We start from the raw sequence: 17,010 nt of genomic DNA on the forward strand, positions 1-17,010 counted from the left end.
CTGCGTCCATCACTGCCCCTCCGAGCCTACGCAGCTCTGGGATGAAACCACCTTCGTTACTTGTTTGCTGGTTTCCTGGAGATCTGTCTTGCCCCCAATATAATGAGCGAGGAGGGACCGCCTTTGTCCTCCTTATGGGGTGCTTGGGACACAGGAGGTGCCGCAGGAAGACTTTTCGAATGAATGAACCGCGAATGAATAACCCTTCTCTCGAGAGCCTTCTGAAGCACAGCCCCCCACCCCCCGCCACCTCCTAGCCTTCCACCTTGCTTTTACGCTCACTGCTCACGTCCTGTGTGTCCTCCACTCCCAGCCTGGAGGGGTCAGCGATACTTGGCTCAGAAGCAAAGGCGGAAGAAGGGCAATAAATTATTTTGGAGAGGTCCTGCCTACCCCCACCCTACCAGCAGACTTCTCAGGTAGCTCAGTGGTAAAGTATCTGCCTGCCATTTCAGGAGATGACGGTTCAATCCTTGGTCCAGGAAGATCCTCTAGAGGAGGAAAGGCAACTCGCTCCAGTACTCTTTCCTGGAAAATTCCATGGACGGAGGAGCCTGGCGGTCTACAGCCCATGGGGTTGCAAAGTGTGGGACAGAACTGGGCGTGCAGGAACACCAGCCCACCATCATACTATGCATCCAGTAATTATTATTATTTGTTCATTGTCTTCCTCTGCTAGTGTGTGGATTTTGTCTACTTTGTTCACTGCTGTAACCAAGGGCCTGGCACACAGTTCAGTCACTCAGTCCTGTCTGACTTTGCGACCCCATGGACTGCAGCACACCAGGCCTCCCCATCACCAACTCCCAGAGCCTGCTCAAACTCTTGTCCATCGCATAGGTGATGCCATCCAACCATCTCATCCTCTGTCGTCCCCTTCTCATGCTGCCCTCAATCTTTCCCAGCATCAGGGTCTTTACCAAGGAGTCAGTTCTTCGCATCAGATGGCCAAAGTATTGGAGTTTCAGCTTTAGCATCAGTCCTTCCAGTGAACATTCAGGACTGATTTCCTTTAGGATGGACTGGTTGGATCTCCTTGCAGTCCAGGGGACTCTCAAGAGTCTTCTCCAACACCACAGTTCAAAAGCATCAATTTTGGCACTCAGCTTTCTTTATAGTCCAACTCTCACATCCATACATGACTACTGGAAAAACCATAGCCTTGACTAGATGGACCTTTGTTGACAAAGTAAAGTCTCTGCTTTTTAATATGCTGTCTAGGTTAGTCATAGCTTTTTTTCCAAGGAGCAAGCATCTTTTAACCTCATGGCTGCAGTCACCATCTGCAGTGATTTTGAAGCCTAAGAAAATAAGGTCTGTCACTGTTTCCATTGTTTCCCCATCTACTTGCCATGAAGTGATGGGACTGGATGCCATGATCTTAATTTTCTGAATGTTGAGCTTTAAGCCAACTTTTTCACTCTCCTCTTTCACTTTCATCAAGAGACTCTTTAGTCGTTCTTCACTTTCTGCCATAAGGGTGGTATCATCTGCATATCTGAGGTTATTGATATTTCTCCCGGTAATCTTGATTTCAGCTTGTGCTTCATCCAGCCCGGCATTTCGCATGATGTACTCTGCATATAAGTTAAATAAGCAGGGTGACAATATACAGCCTTGACGTACTCCTTTCCTGATTTGGAACCAGTCTGTTGTTCCATGTCCAGTTCTAACTATTACTTCTTGACCTGCATACAGATTTCTCAGGAGTCAGGTAAGGTGGTCTGGTATTCCCATCTCTTTAAGAATTTTCCACAGTTTTTTGTGACGATAGGTGCTCAGTAAACACACCCTAGTCCCCATCGCCCCATCACTGCTTGACCTAGAGCTCCGGGTGTCATGGAAACAGAGGCTGGATGGAAAACTGTTCACTGCAGTGAGGATGATGGCCTTCAAAGTCTGGCTCTTAGGATGATTCATAGTCCCCAGGGCCTCCATGTCCCCACTGGTTCCAGGAGGTGGTTGGATAAGGGTATCTATCGGCAGGGGCCTTTGTTGTCCTGGTGATGACAGAATATCTTGAATTCTGTGATGACAGGACACCAGATCTGTGCAGAGGAAACGTGGTGGGTGTGAGGGCACCTCTTATAAACATTTCATACACAAATATCCACCTTAGACTCTGTTTATTGATTCTTATGTTAACTCTGCAGCAGGCCCTGAGCTAAGGGCTTTGCATACGTTATCTCATTTAATACAGCGATCGTATTCTATGGTTGTATGAAACTTCTAAGAGAAAAGAAATTTTTTTGTGACTTTGGGTTAGTCAAAGAGTTCTTAGATGTATTACCTAATGCATGATCCATAAAAGAAAACAATCAATGGGTTAGATTTCATCAAAATTCAGAACACTCATCAAAAGACCTTGTTCAAAGAATGACTGAAAAGGCAAACCACAGTCTGGGAGAAAATATTTGCAAAGCATATTTATGACAAAGCATTTGTGTCCTAAATATATAAAGGACTCTAAAAAGTCAATTGTAAGAAAACAATCCTTTAAAAAAAAATGGGCAAAAGATTTTAACAGACACACTTCACCAAAGAAGATGTACAGATGGCAAATAAGCACACGAAAAGATGCTCAACATCATTAGTCATTAGGGAAATGCAAATTAAAACCAGAATGAGATACTGTACTTTCACACACCTATTAAAATAGCTAACATTTTTAAAATTTGACAACTTTGAGTGCTAATGAGGATTTAGAACAACTGGAACGTCTGTACATTGCTGGTGAAAATACAAAACGGCGCAGCCACTTAGGGAGACAATCTAGCAGCTTCTTATATAATTAACTACACATCTGCCATATGACCTTGCAACTCCTCTCCTAGATATTGATCCTGGAGGAATGAGAAGCTATGTTCACACAAAACCCAATACAGGAATGTTTATGGAAGTTCCACCGGGAATAGCTGAAACCCGGAAATGACCCAAACGCTCCTTTACTGTAGATTGTATAAACAAATTGTGGAACATTCATACAATGGAATATTACTCAGGAATCAAAAAGAATAAACAATTAACACACTCAACCACAAGAGACTACAGGCTGTGTGAGTTCCTTCATGTGACATTCTTGGGAAAGCAAAACTATAGGAACAGAAAACAGACCAGTGGTTGACAGGCGCTGGGAGTGAGGTGGGGTGTGTGCGTGTGTGTGTGTGGTGGGGTGGGGTGTGTGTGTGCGTGTGTGTGTGCATGCGTGTGTGTGTGTGTGCGTGTGTGTGGTGGGGTGTGTGTGTGCATGTGTGTGTGTGCGTGTGTGTGTGCGTGTGTGTGTGTGTGTGTAGGGTTTACTACTAAGATGCACAGGGAAATTTGGGAGGATGATGGAATCATTCTATATCTTGTCTGGGGTGATGGTTACACAATTGACCATATATGTTTGTAAAATTTTGCAAAAATGTCCATAAAAAGGGTGATTTTCAAAGTGTTTAAGTTATTCCTATATTTTTTTTATGGAGAGAAAAGTGATGAAGGTTGATGGTCTGAATCCGTGAATAATATTCAGATCAGTGAGCCATACTCATTTATTTATTTATTCAATAAATATTTATTTGAAGCCTGTCTTGCATTAGGCTTGTTGCTAGGCATAGGGCCATAAGTGTGAAGAGTTTAGAGACTGTCCCTAGCCCTTCCAGCAGTAAGGTTTGATCACACTAATGAAAAAAATCTCAGCAAGGGTAGTATTTAGGAACCGGAGCTTCAGACTGAGATATTCTTGGGTGGGCATCCTGGCTCCCCCGACCCTCCACTCACTGTGTGACCTTGGACAAATGGCTTCAACTCTCTGTGCCTGTTTGCTCATCTGAAAACCGGAAATAAGCTTAGTGCCTATCCCTGAGGATTACCGCCAGGATTAAATGAGAGAACGCACAAAATGTGCTTGGAATAGTGCCTGACACAAAGGCTTTTAGCCTCCCCAGCCCCGTTGGTCTTCAAGGTAGGCCTGTACGACAGGGTAGGTAGGTATTTTCTTAAACAAGCCCTAAATGGGGGTAGCTTCCTGACTTACCTAGGAACCTCTACTTTTTACCTATCGTCGCAGGTCATAGAAACAGCTTCCTCTTCTACTGTCTGTATTTATGTGTTCTGTATTAGCAGCAAAGCCCGAAGGAGGAAGTCAGGTTGTCCTTTGTAGGTCAAGCTTTTGCAAGCCTAGAGCTGCCTTGTTCTGCCCAGACGTTCGAGTTCCCAGCCCAGACCGAGCTGTAACCTGCCTTTGCTCCTTCTCTCCTGCCCCCTGGAGGCTACTTTAGTATTGCAGGTGTTAGGTCTGTTTTCTCTGAATGTGGAGTTGCCTGGGCAAAAAATGCATTCATTGTATTTGAATGGATGAACCAAAGCCTAATGATAATGTTAAAAATTTGCCAAAGGTTCCTTTCTGGAGAGCTGTTTGGCAGTGTCTTTCAACTGAATAAAAAAAAATGTACCTTTTATTTACAAAACAGACTCACAGACTTAGAAAAGGAACCTATGGTTGAGGTTGCAGGGTGAGAGGGGTGCGGAGAATGGAGGGAAGAGATAGGGCGTTTGGGATGGACATGTACACGCTGCTATATTTCAAATGGATGACCAAAAGGACCTACTGTATATCACAGGGAACTCTGCTCAATGTTACGTGGCAGCCTGGATGGGAGGGCCGTTTGGGGGAGAATGGATACATGTGTATGTATGGCTGAGTCCCTTCACTGTTTACCTGAAACTATCACAACATTGTTAATTGGCTATACTCCAGTACAAAATAAAAAGTTTATTAAAAAAAAAAAAAAAACAACTGATGGCTTTCGATATAGCAATCCCTTTCTTTTCCCAAAGAGGGGAGGTAGGAGGTGCACACAGATCTAGTTAGCTCCAGGCCTCGGTTGCACATTCAGAGTCATTTGTTCCATATATATGTAACACCACTGTGCACCAGGTCACTGAAGAATGGTCTCTTTGATACTCCTCCTACAGAGAAGTGGAGTCCAGTTCTCCTCCCCTTGAACATGGCAGGTTTGAGATTCGTTGATCAATAGGATGACATCATGCCATTTCCTGGCTCAGGACTTAAGAAAAAAAACAGCATTCACATTCCCCTTCTGGGAACACTCAGCCCTGAGCTGTCATGTAAGGAGTCAGTGTTGACACCACTGAGACATCATGTTCACACTTGGGTCAAGCATCCCAGCTGAGGGAATTCCCTGGTGGTCCAGTGGTTAGGACTCAGCACTTTCCCAGCCACCACCACCACTGTCCTGAACCCTCCAGACTGACTCATGTACCAGCTGAATACCACAGAGTAGAAACACAGGCTGCCGTTGGAGGGGCGGGGGGTGGGTAGGACGGTGGGATTTCCCTGGTGGTCCTGTGGCTAGACTCCAATCTCCCAATGCAGGGGTCCTGGGTTCCATCCCTGGTCAGAGAACTATATCTCGCATGCCCTAAGATCCAGCACAGCCAAAAAGAAAAAAAGAAATAAAGTAAATCAAACAGAATCTTTGTGTTTTTTGGCCACTCGGCTTGCAGGATCTCAGTTCCCCAACCAGGGATTGAACCCAGGGCACAGCAGTGAAAGCCCAGAATCCTAACCACTAGGCTTGCCAGTGAACTCCTTTGAAGTATTGAATGAAAAATATAAACATTGACATAAAGAACACAATCGGTGGAGAAAATAGCATGAATACATCCGAGGAATGAATTAGTGATGAAGTTGGTCAGAGTGTTTAAATGCTCTGGTGCAGTTTTACTAATGGCTAGGGTGCCCAGTTGTTTGGTCAAACACTGGTCTAGAGGTTGCTGTGAAAGTATTTTGTAGATGTGATCAACATACATTCATTTGACTAAGTAAAGGAGATTACCCTCAATAATGTGGGTGGGCCTCTCATCTCACCAGATGAAAGCCTTAAGGCCTCTCGGAGTGGAAGGAATTCAGATTACATCAGCCCCTTTCTGAATTTCCAGTCTGTTGGCTGGCCCTACAGATTTTAGACTTGCCAGCCCTTACAACCACATGAAATAATTCCTTAAAATAAATAAATCGTACATATATTTTTCTTGGTTCTGTTGGTTCTGTTTCTCTGGAGGACCTTGACTGATACAAGTGTAATGTAAAAACCTCACCACCCTAGGACTTCCCTGGCGGTTAAGAATGTGCCTGCCAATGCAGGGCACGAGGGTTCCACGCCTGGTCTGGGAAGATTCCACATGCCTCGAAGCAACTAAGCCCGTGTGCCACAACTACTGAGCCCATGTGCTGCAGCTGCTGAAGCCCACATGTCCTGGAGCCTACGCCCCACAAGAGAAGCCACTGCAATGAGAAGCCCGTGCACCGCAACTAGAGAGCAGCCCCTGTTCACTCAGTTCAGTTCAGTCACTCAGTCGTGTCCGACTCTTTGCGACCCCATGGACTGCAGCACGCCAGGCCTCCCTGTCCATCACCAACTCCTGGAGTTTACCCAAACTCATGTCCATTGACTCGGTGATGCCATCCAACCATCTCATCCTCTGTCATCCCCTTCTCCTCCCGCCTTCAATCTTTCCCAGCATCAGGGTTTTTTCAAATGAGTCAGCTCTTTATGTCAGGTGGCCAAAGTATTGGAGCTTCAGCTTCAACATTAGTCCTTCCAGTAAATACCCAGGACTGATCTCCTTTAGGATGGACTGGTTGGATCTCCTTGCAGTCCAAGGGACTCTCAAGAGTTTTATCCAACACCACAGTTCAAAAGCATCAATTCTTCAGCATTCAGCTTTCTTTATAGTCCAACTCTCACATTCATACATGACTACTGGAAAAACCATAGCCTTGACTAGATGGACCTTTGTTGGCAAAATAAAATCTCTGCTTTTTAATATGCTGTCTAGGTTGGTCATAACTTTCCTTCCAAGGAGTAAGCATCTTTTAATTTCATGGCTGCAATCACCATCTACAGTGATTTTGGAGCCCAGAAAAATAAAGTCAGCCACTGTTTCCCTATCTATTTGCCATGAAGTGATGGGACCGGATATCATGATCTTAGTTTTCTTCATGTTGAGCTTTAAGCCAACTTTTTCACTCTTCTCCTTCACGTTCATCAAGAGGCCCTTTAGCTCTTCACTTTTTGCCATAAGGGTGGTGTCATCTGCATATCTGAGGTTATTGATATTTCTCCTGGCAATCTTGATTCCAGCTTGTGCTTCATCCAGCCCAGCAATTCTCGTGATGTACTCTGCATATAAGTTAAATAAGCAGGGTGACAATATAGAGCCTTGACGTACTCCTTTCCTGATTTGGAACCAGTCTGTTGTTCCACGTCCAGTTCTAACTGTTGCTTCCTGACTTGCATACAGGTTTATCAAGAGGCAGGTAAGGTGATCTGGTATTCCCATCTCTTTCAGAATTTTCGACAGTTTGTTGTGATCCACACAGTCAAAGGTTTTGGCATAGTCAATAAAGCAGAAATATATGTTTTTCTAGAACTCTCTTGCTTTTTTGATGATCCAGCTGATGTTGGCAATTTGATCTCTGGTTCCTCTGCCTTTTCTAAATCCAGCTTGAACATCTGGAAGTTCACGGTTCATGTATCGCTGAAGCCTAGCTTGGAGAATTTTGAGCATTACTTTGCTAGCGTGTGAGATGAGTGCAATTGTGTGGTAGTTTGAGCATTCTTTGGCATTGCCTTTCTTCGGGATTAGAATGAAAACTGACCTTTTCCAGTCCTGTGGCCACTACTGAGTTTTCCAAATTTGCTGGCATATTGAGTGCAGCACTTTCACAGCATCATCTTTTAGGATTTGAAATAGCTCAACTGGAATTCCATCAACTCTAGTAGCTTTGTTCATAGCGATGCTTCCTAAGGCCAACTCTACTTTGCATTCCAGGATGTCACATTCCCCGTTCACTGCAACTAGAGAAAGTCATCTTGCAGCAACGAAGACACAGTGTAGCCAAAAGAAAAAAAAAATCTCTTGTGGTTCAACTGGTAAAGAATCCTCCCGCAATGCGGGAGACCTGGGTTTGATTCCTGGGTTGAGAAGATCCCTTGGAGAAGGGAAAGGCTACCCACTCCAGTATTCTGGCCTGGAGAATTCCATGGACTGTATAGTCCATGGGGTCGCAAAAAGTAAAAATAGAAAGCCGAGCGACTTTCACTGTCTTCCTGCTTTATGTTGTAGTTGGCATATCTGTCACCTGTGCATACACTGCAAACCTCATCTGTGGGAGTTGCAATAAATTTAGAGGGCTGAAGGGAGAGCTTGAGAACGGGCCTAGTGAAAGTGGAAGCCAGAGAGGCATGATTTGTCTGTTTCTTGATGCGTGCGTGAGTGCGTGCTCAGTCGCTTCAGTCGTGTACAACTCTTTGCGCCCCCATGGACTGTATTCTGCCAGGCTCCTCTGTCCGTGGGGATCCTCCAGGCAAGAACATTGGAGTGTCTTGCCATTTTCTTCTCCACTGTTTCCTCATAACATGTATTTGAAACATTTGGACTTTAGTAGTTCACACATGATGTCGTGCACTTCAGCGTGCATCCCGTTGGGAAAGACACAATGCCAGACTGTCCCACTATCTGCTGTTGGCTCACAGTGTGACCATCAGTCTCTCCTTGATGTTGAAGTGCACTTTTCCTTGCTGATTAATAAGCAATCTGTAGCTGATACTTTGCATGACTAGAGTGTTTTTCAGCTGTGTTTCATCCAGTGGTTTTAAGGTCTCTTGACAATACTTGCCTAATTCAATTAGGGATTACCAAGGGGTGATTTTTCTATTTTTATTCTGTATTTATTAAGAGAGCTGTTATCTGGTGTTTTGTTTTTAACAGCACAGTGGTAGGTTTTGATTGGTTGGATTAGAAACACAGCCCATCTAGAATCCTAAAAATAAGCAGAAGGGGCCTGGGATCATCCAGGAAAGAGATTCTGGTTCAACTGCATCATTTTCCAGAGATGAAAGGAATTTGCTTTAAGGCCCCTTCCTGGGGCTTGCCTGGTAGCTCAGTGGTAAAGAATCTGCCCACAGTGCAAGAGACAGGGGTTAGTTCCCTGTCGGGAAGATCCCTTGGAGAAGGGAATGGCAACCCACTCCAGTGTCTTTGCCTGGGAAATCCCGTGGACAGAGGAGTCTGGTAGGCTACAGACCATGGGGACACGACTGAGCGACTTCCCTTGTTTCCCTTTAGGGACTAAACAACAAAGGCTTCCAACATGAGCTTTGCAATGTCCTACAGGAGCTTCCTGGTATACAGCGAAGACATATACAGTTACTTGGATTTTAAGCTTAAATGATTTGCTCATACTTTCCCTAGCTGAGTGGTGCTTGATGGGGCATGCCCATCAAAATCACCTGGGGTTCCTTTACCACATAGCTCTGTTTCCCCTTCCCCCAGCTCCTGACTCATCAGGCCCCGGGGGTGGTATCTATATTTTGAAGAAGCCCAGATGACTCTTGTTTTGTTTCTTCTCAGAAGTTTACATTGGTTTTTATTTTTAAAATTGTATAAATAATTACCAGGTACATTTTTTGTGAAGAATAGAGCCCGGTACACAAAACTATCTGAGAAAGTCACCTGCACCCCATCCCTTATGCCCATGACACTGCTCAAATGTATCCAGTTTGATAAGTTACCTTCTGGTCATTTTTCTATTAATTTACTCACTATATGTGCATGGACATGCATCTAGTTTTTAAATAAGTAGGATTATGGCATTTGCACTGTTCCATGAATTGCTTGTTTTACTTAATGATATATTTCTCAAGTCACTATTTATAGATCTACCTAATCCTAGTCAACAGGCTGCAAACTATTTCACTATACAGAAATATCATTGAAGGAAACCAGAATATGTCACCCCAACACATGTCTTATTGACATAAGAATCCTTTTGAACTTATAAGACAACTGTGTGTGTGTGTTAGTTGCTCAGTCATGTCCAACTCTTTGCGACCCCATGGACTGTAGCCCACTGAGCCCCTCTGTCCATGGGATTCTCCAGGCAAGAATACTGGAGTGGGTTGCATTTTCCTTTTCCAGGGGTTCTTCCCAACTCCAGGATTGAACCCAGGTCTCCTGCACTACAGGTAGATTCTTTACTGTCTGAGCCACCGGGGAAGACTTAAGACAATTAAGAAGTAGCAAATACAGAAAAATCTCTCTTTCCCCTTCCCTCTTCTAGGGTATAAGTTTTCCTTTCCTGGAGACAACTCTAGACTCCTAGCCCAGAGACAGCACCGGAGGAATCTGAAAACAAACTGTATTCCATTCATTTCCCCCCATATATTGGGTGGGTCAAAAAGTTCATTCAGCTTTTTCCATAGCATCTTACAGACAAACCCAAATGAATTTTTTGACTAACCCAATATTTACTTCCCCACTATTTGCCACCCTGGAAGCTTAAAGCCCTTTCCTTCATCTCGCCATTTCTCTACAACTTGGTTGTCCTTTGTTGCAGATGCAAAATAAGCCTGAGGTTGAGCCACCCTTTTGAGTTACTCATGATGTGTGGTGAAAAAAATCTCCATGGATGATTCTAATGTACAGCCAAGTCTGAAGGACTCTGTCCCTGAAACTCCTCTCTACCTTTGCCAGCTGTGGGCCCCTCAACCACTCTGAGCCTCAGTGACCTGGGCTATAAAATGGGTATAAGTAATAAGATGTACTTTGGGCCTTGCTATTTAAAATGTGTTCTGGGACTTCCCTGGTGGTCCAGCAGTTAAGAATCTGCCTTCTAATGCAGGGAACACAGGTTTGTTTGATCCTAACAGAAGATCAACTAAGCCGGTACGCCACAACTACTGAGGCCCACATGCGCTAGAGTCTGTGCTCTGCAACAAGAGAAGCTCGCACACCGAAACAAAAACTCAGCACAACCAAAAAGAAAAAAACAACTGTGTTCCACGAACCAGTAGCCTTGGCACCCCTATCCTCCTGAACTGGAATCCACATTCTAACAAGCTGCCTGGTGAATTGTTTGCTTACTAAAGTTTCAGGAGATTTTGAAGATTGACTGAGATAGTAAATATTATAATTGTATAATGAATTACATAGAATGAGTCTAACAGCATCTAGTAACAGGCACTCATCATGTATTCACTGAATGAATAAATGAGTGACTCCTTGATTTAGACGTGATTTTTCCCATTTTAAACCTGAGGAAACAAAGGCTCTGTTGGCTACTGGGAGATCCGGTTAAACTTGTAAAATGCTGGGGGCGATGGGCTTGGTGTTTCAGTTCTGAACTGAGCTGTCGCTCAGTCGTGTCCGACTCTTTGCAACCCCATGGACTGCAGCACGCCAGGCTTCCCTGTCCATCACCAACTCCCAGAGCTTACTCAGACTCATGTCCATTGAGCCGGTGATGTCATCCAACCATCTGGGGGATGGCAAACAAGGAAGGTTCCAGAGACTTGAAGGCCAGGACACACACTGCACTTTTGTATATTCTGGGAGAAAGGGCTCCTTATCCTCATATCCCCCAGGGAAGAGAAATGTATTTTTGTTAGAGAGACCCAGGAGGTCCAACTATGTATACGCTAAAACAAACATACCCTAAAACGGAAGGCTCACCCTTCCATTTGCCCAAAATATTTACGCATCCTGCCTATGTGCTTGGTGCTGGACAAAACAAAAAAATAGTTTCATCTCTGAAAAGCCTGGGCTTCAGCTGGTAAAGAATCCACCTACAATGCAGGAGACCCTGGTTTGATTCCTGGGTAGGAAAGATCCCCTGGAGAAGGGATAGGCTACCCACTCCAGTATTCTTGGGCTTCCCTAGTGGCTCAGACAGTAAAGAGTCTGTCTGCAATGCGGGAGACCTGAGTTCAATCCCTGGGTTGGAAAGATTTCCTGGAGGAGGGTATGGCAACTCACTGCAGTATTCTTGCCTGGAGAATCCCCATGGACAAAGGAGCCTAGCAGGCTACAGTCCATGGGGTTGCAAAGAGTCGGACATCAGTGACTGAGCATTAGCACTAGCACTGAAGAAGCTAAGTTAAAATCCACAGTGTGGATAAGGTCTGAGGAGGGGAGAGAGACTGGTTTACAAGATCAAGTGACTGGGGAAGGCTCCCGAAGAGATTATATAGAAGGTACAATCTGAAGAGTACAGGGATATTTAAAGATTAAGAATAAGCAAGAGAGATCACTGGGAGTTCCCTGGTGGTTCAGTGGTTACGAATTTACCTTGCAACTCAGAGGAGGCAGGTTCAATCCCTGGTAAGGGAATTAAGATCTCATGTGCCTCAGGGCAACTAAGCCTTTGAACCACCACTACTGAGCCTGAGGACTCCAGGGCCGTGCTCCCCAATTAGACAGTCCCTGCACCACAACGAAAGATCCCACGTGACACAAGCAAGACCCGACACAGCCAAATAAATAATTATTTTTTTAAAAAACAGAGATCCCTAGTTATCCTTTTAATGACAAGCTAGAGTTTTGAAATTAGTTCTTTGTAGTTTAAAGGTTCTTCTTTGCCCTTAAACTATTTTGCAGCTCTGTACGTTGTAGATAAAGGACAGCCATACAAATAAGCCTTATCTGTACACATGCAAATAAACCCTGTCCAGAGGAATGACACCTCCCAGCCCAGCAGAAAAAGCCAGTTTTATGTCTATTTGTAAATTCATTTAAACATTTCTTGACTCCATATAACTACGTGATTCTGTGTTCTACTTTGATCCGTTTGTGGCATATGCCTGGTTCCCTCGTCAATTAATGAGCTAAATAAAAATCTTTGACATATGTTCATTTTATATCTGTACAAGTGTCGTGATTTTATCATCTTTTACAGTTCATGCTTTAACAAGAATAGAAGTCAGCTTGTGTTCCAGGCAGGAAGAGAAGCAGATCTCAAGGTTCTGCTTTGGGTGGGGTCTCAGGTGGAAGCAGGGAGGTCAGTGAGAGGGGCAACCTGAGGAACACAGGATGTGGTGGGTCCCAGGTGGCAGTCCTGTGGGTCTCATGGGAAGACACTGGAAGATCTTTTTTTATTTTTATTTATTTATTTCAGTTTGATTGCTTTGGGTCTTTGTTGTGGCACAGGCTTTCTCTAATTGCGGCAAGCGGGGGCTATTCTTCGTTGCGGTGGGCAGGCTTCTCGTTGCGGTGGCTTCTCTTTTTGCAGAGCACAGGCTTCTCGTTGCGGTGGCTTCTCTTTTTGCAGAGCACAGGCTTCTCGTTGCGGTGGCTTCTCTTCTTACAGAGCACAGGCTCTAGGCACATGAGCTTCAGTAGCTGCAGCACACAGGCTCAGGAGTTGTGGCTCTTGGGCTGCTCTGTGGCATGTGGCATCTTCCCAGACCAGGATTGAACCCGTGTCCCCTGAATTGGTAGGCGGATTCTTGTCCACTCTGCCACCAGGGAAGTCCATGGAGGGTCTTTTTTTAATTAATTTATTTGGCCATGTCAGGTCTTAGGTGCATCATGCAGGGTCTTTAGTTGCCGCCTGTGAAGTCTTTAGTATGGCATGTGGCATCTAGTTCCTGGACCAGAGATTGAACCCGGGCCCCCTGCACTGGGAGCACAGAATCTTAGCCACTGGACCACCAGGGAAGTCCCTGGAGGGTGTTAATCTGTGGTATAATGGTCTGATTCTTGGTGTAAAGGGCATCTAGCAGCTGGGTGGAGAAAGAATGTATTGAACGGGCAGGAGAGGGACCACGAGGATGCGTGTGGGGACGGGTTCAGCAATCCAGGTGGGAGGTAACAGTGGTCTGGCCTTAGTGGGTTGAGCGTTGAGGAGGCAGCAGTATCAGCTGAACCACAAATAAATGGGGATGGCACAGGCGAAAGTCTACAAGGGGACACCACATCTGATTTCATTCACAGGGTAAATGCCCTAGGCCTGGAAACAAAGGGAACTCAGCTGAGCTCGCATTCGCGACACCAGTGTGCTCGTGCGGGGCGTGAAAGTGGCCACAGAAACCCTGAGCGGAAGGGGAAGGCTTGTGGTTGAAGGAGAGAGCTCCACTAGATGATCTCAGGGAGTTACCTAACTCTTTTTTAAAAAATAAATATATATATTCCTGTTGTTTAATCGCCAAGTCGTGTCCGACTCTTATGTACTTCCATGGATGTAGCCCACCAGGTTCTTCTGTCCATGAGATTTCCCAGGCAAGAATACTGGAGTACATTGCCATTTCCTCCTCCAGGGGATCTTCCCAACCCAGGGATCAAGCCCACATCTCCTGCCCTGGCAAGCAGTTTCTTTTTCGCTGGGCCACCAAGGAAGCCTATATATATATATATATAGGCTTCCTATATATATAAAGACCTGGGGCAGATGATAAATTATATAAATATATATCTATATATTATATTAATATAATAAGTATAATCTGTATATTATATTCTATATATATATAACATGTATATTTATATAATTTATCGTCTGCCCCAGGTCTTAATTGCCGCACTCATGATCTTTGACCTTTGTTGAGGCATGCAGGAGCTTTAGTTGTGGCATTTGAACTCTTGGTTGCAGCATATGGGATCTAGTTCCCTGACCAGGGATTGAACCTAGGCCCCTTGCATTGGGAACATGGAGGGTTAGCCCCTGAACCACCAGGGAAGTTCCAGGAAGTTACTTCTTTTGAGAAAGCTCCTTTAAAATGGAGATGATACAAGAGTGGGTTGATTGAACAATCCAATAAAATAAAAAACTATTCCACCCTCAGTAAGTGGCAGCCAATTTTATTTCAAAGAATGAATGCCTCCAGCACATAACCTTTGCATTGGTATAGTGCTATAAATGTTTTTGAACCTTCTATAGAGCTGAGATACAAGATAAGATCTATTGTTTCCTGTGGCCGCTGAAACAAATTATCAAAAACTGGTGGCTTAAAGAACAGAAACTCTACTGCAGTTCTGGAGACAGGAAGTCTGAAAGCAGATGTCGCAGGGCTGGTTTCTTCCAGAGGCTCTGAGGGAAGAAGCTGACCGTTCAGGCCTCTCCTGGCTTCTGGTGGCTACAGGTGGCACCAGCACTCCTTGGCTAATCTGTTTCCCTCTTCTCACGGCCTTCTCTTCTTTTTCTCCTCCCTTAGCTTCTCTTATTAAGATGCCTGTCATTAGGGTTAGGCCCCATCCTAATTCAGGATGACCTAATCTCTAGATCCTCAGTTCAAAGTATCCTTGGCAAAGACCCTTTCCCCCAATAAGGTCACATTCACAGGTTTTAGATGGGCGTATCTTAGGGATGAGATGGTTGGATGACATCACCGACTCAATGGACATGAGTTTGAGTAAACTCCGGGAGTTGGTGATGGACAGGGAGGCCTGGCATGCTGCAGTCCGTGGGGTCGCAGAGTTGGACACGACTGAGCGACTGAATTGTTGAACTGTTGTCTTTGGGAGAGCACTATTGAACCAACTAGAAAAACCCAGGTTAATTTATTTTTTCATGTGGTGAACCAGCTTCTCCAACTCTATCTGCTAAATAATCCCTGCTCTCCCTACTGTTTTGTTTTTTCGTTTTGTCCATGCTGCAGGACTTGTGGGATCTTTGTTCCCCAACCAGAGATGGAACCAAGGCCCTTGGCAGTGGTGAAGAGCTGATTAAAGACCCCAATGCTGGGAAAGACTGAAGGCAAAAGGAGAAAGGGTGGCAGAGGATGAGATGGTTAGATAGCATCAATGACTCAGTGGACATGAGTTTGAGCAAACTCTGGGAGACAGTGAAGGACAGAGGAGCCTGGTGTGCTGTAGTCCATGGGGTCGCAAAGAGTTGGACGCAACTTAGCCACTGAAAACCTACAACCACCTTGGCAGTGAGGCCCTTGGGCACTGGACCACCAGGGAAGTCCCTCCCCATTCATTTGTGATATCACCTTTTCAATGTACTAAGTACCTATTTGTACCAAGTTCCCATTTGTAGCCAGCTTATGTCTGGACTCTGCATTCTATTCTACTTGTCTGCCTGCTTTTTCTGCCACATTGTTTTAATTACTGTGATTTTGTAATATGTCTTAATATTTGGTAGAGCAAGGCTTCCACCTTAGCTCTGCTTTTTTTAAAATGCCTTAAAATTTTAAGGACCTTGATTTTCCATGTACATCTTAGGATCAGTTTATGAGTGCTTCCCCCCCTGCCCCAAATGCCTTGGGATTTGGGTTGTAATCCTAATGACTTTATAATTTGGAGAAAATTGACTCCTTTAAGACATTAGGTTAGTTCACCGATGAACTATGTCCGTCTTTATTCTGGTCTTCTTATGTCCTTTAGTAGAATCTAAGTGTTCTCTAAGAAGGCCTTGTATGCTCTGTTAGGATAATTGAGAGGGAAGAACATTCTACAACTTACAAATGACTTCTTTTTATATATCCCCTCTCCCTGGAGCTTTTTTATCCACATTTTACAGAAAAGGAAACTGAGGCCCAGAAGGGTCCAGGAACTTTGCCAAGGACACACAGAAGCGACAGAGCTGAAACCAGGCCCCCTAGCCCAGGCCCTGGCACTCAACGTGTCTTGCACACTGAGTACCACCCACCCTTGCCCCCGGCTCAGCAAAGGTTTGGGTGAACAGATCTGATGCCAGTCAATCTCTCATTGACAAAGGTAAACCATGGACATTTCGGAAGCTGGCTCACACTTAGTCATTTATTTTAAGACCTGCACAAAGAGACACATGGCGTAGATATATAGAAGAACAATAAGAATACAGGTTGCCTTGACTTGTTGTGCGAGGGCTTGCCTGGATGAAAATCTGAAGTCCATCTTGCTTGTGCTACTGCTGTGGAACCTGGTGCTAATGGGCACCTTGCTGGCCCCCAGACTGCAGCCTCCTTCTCCCTCGCTGGCATCCTTGTCCTCAACCACTAGGCACAGGCTGACGGAGGCTGGCCTGAGCCCGCTCAGGGTGGCTGGGTCAGGCCCAGGGAAGCGCTGGCTAAAAGGAATGGTGGTCACTGGAAGGACGGTGGTGACCGCATCCAGATCTTTGGAGGGTGCCTTGCACAGCCTGGCCCATCCCAGGGACCGCAGGCCACCGCCCCACAGGGCCCTGGCCACCTGTCCCACGGCCACCCCCAGCCTGTCCAGGCAGCGGAGCAGCAGGGA

The sequence above is a fragment of the Bubalus kerabau genome, chromosome 1 (assembly GCF_029407905.1).
Source record: "Bubalus kerabau isolate K-KA32 ecotype Philippines breed swamp buffalo chromosome 1, PCC_UOA_SB_1v2, whole genome shotgun sequence".
In the NCBI taxonomy this organism is placed as follows: Eukaryota; Metazoa; Chordata; class Mammalia; order Artiodactyla; family Bovidae; genus Bubalus; species Bubalus kerabau.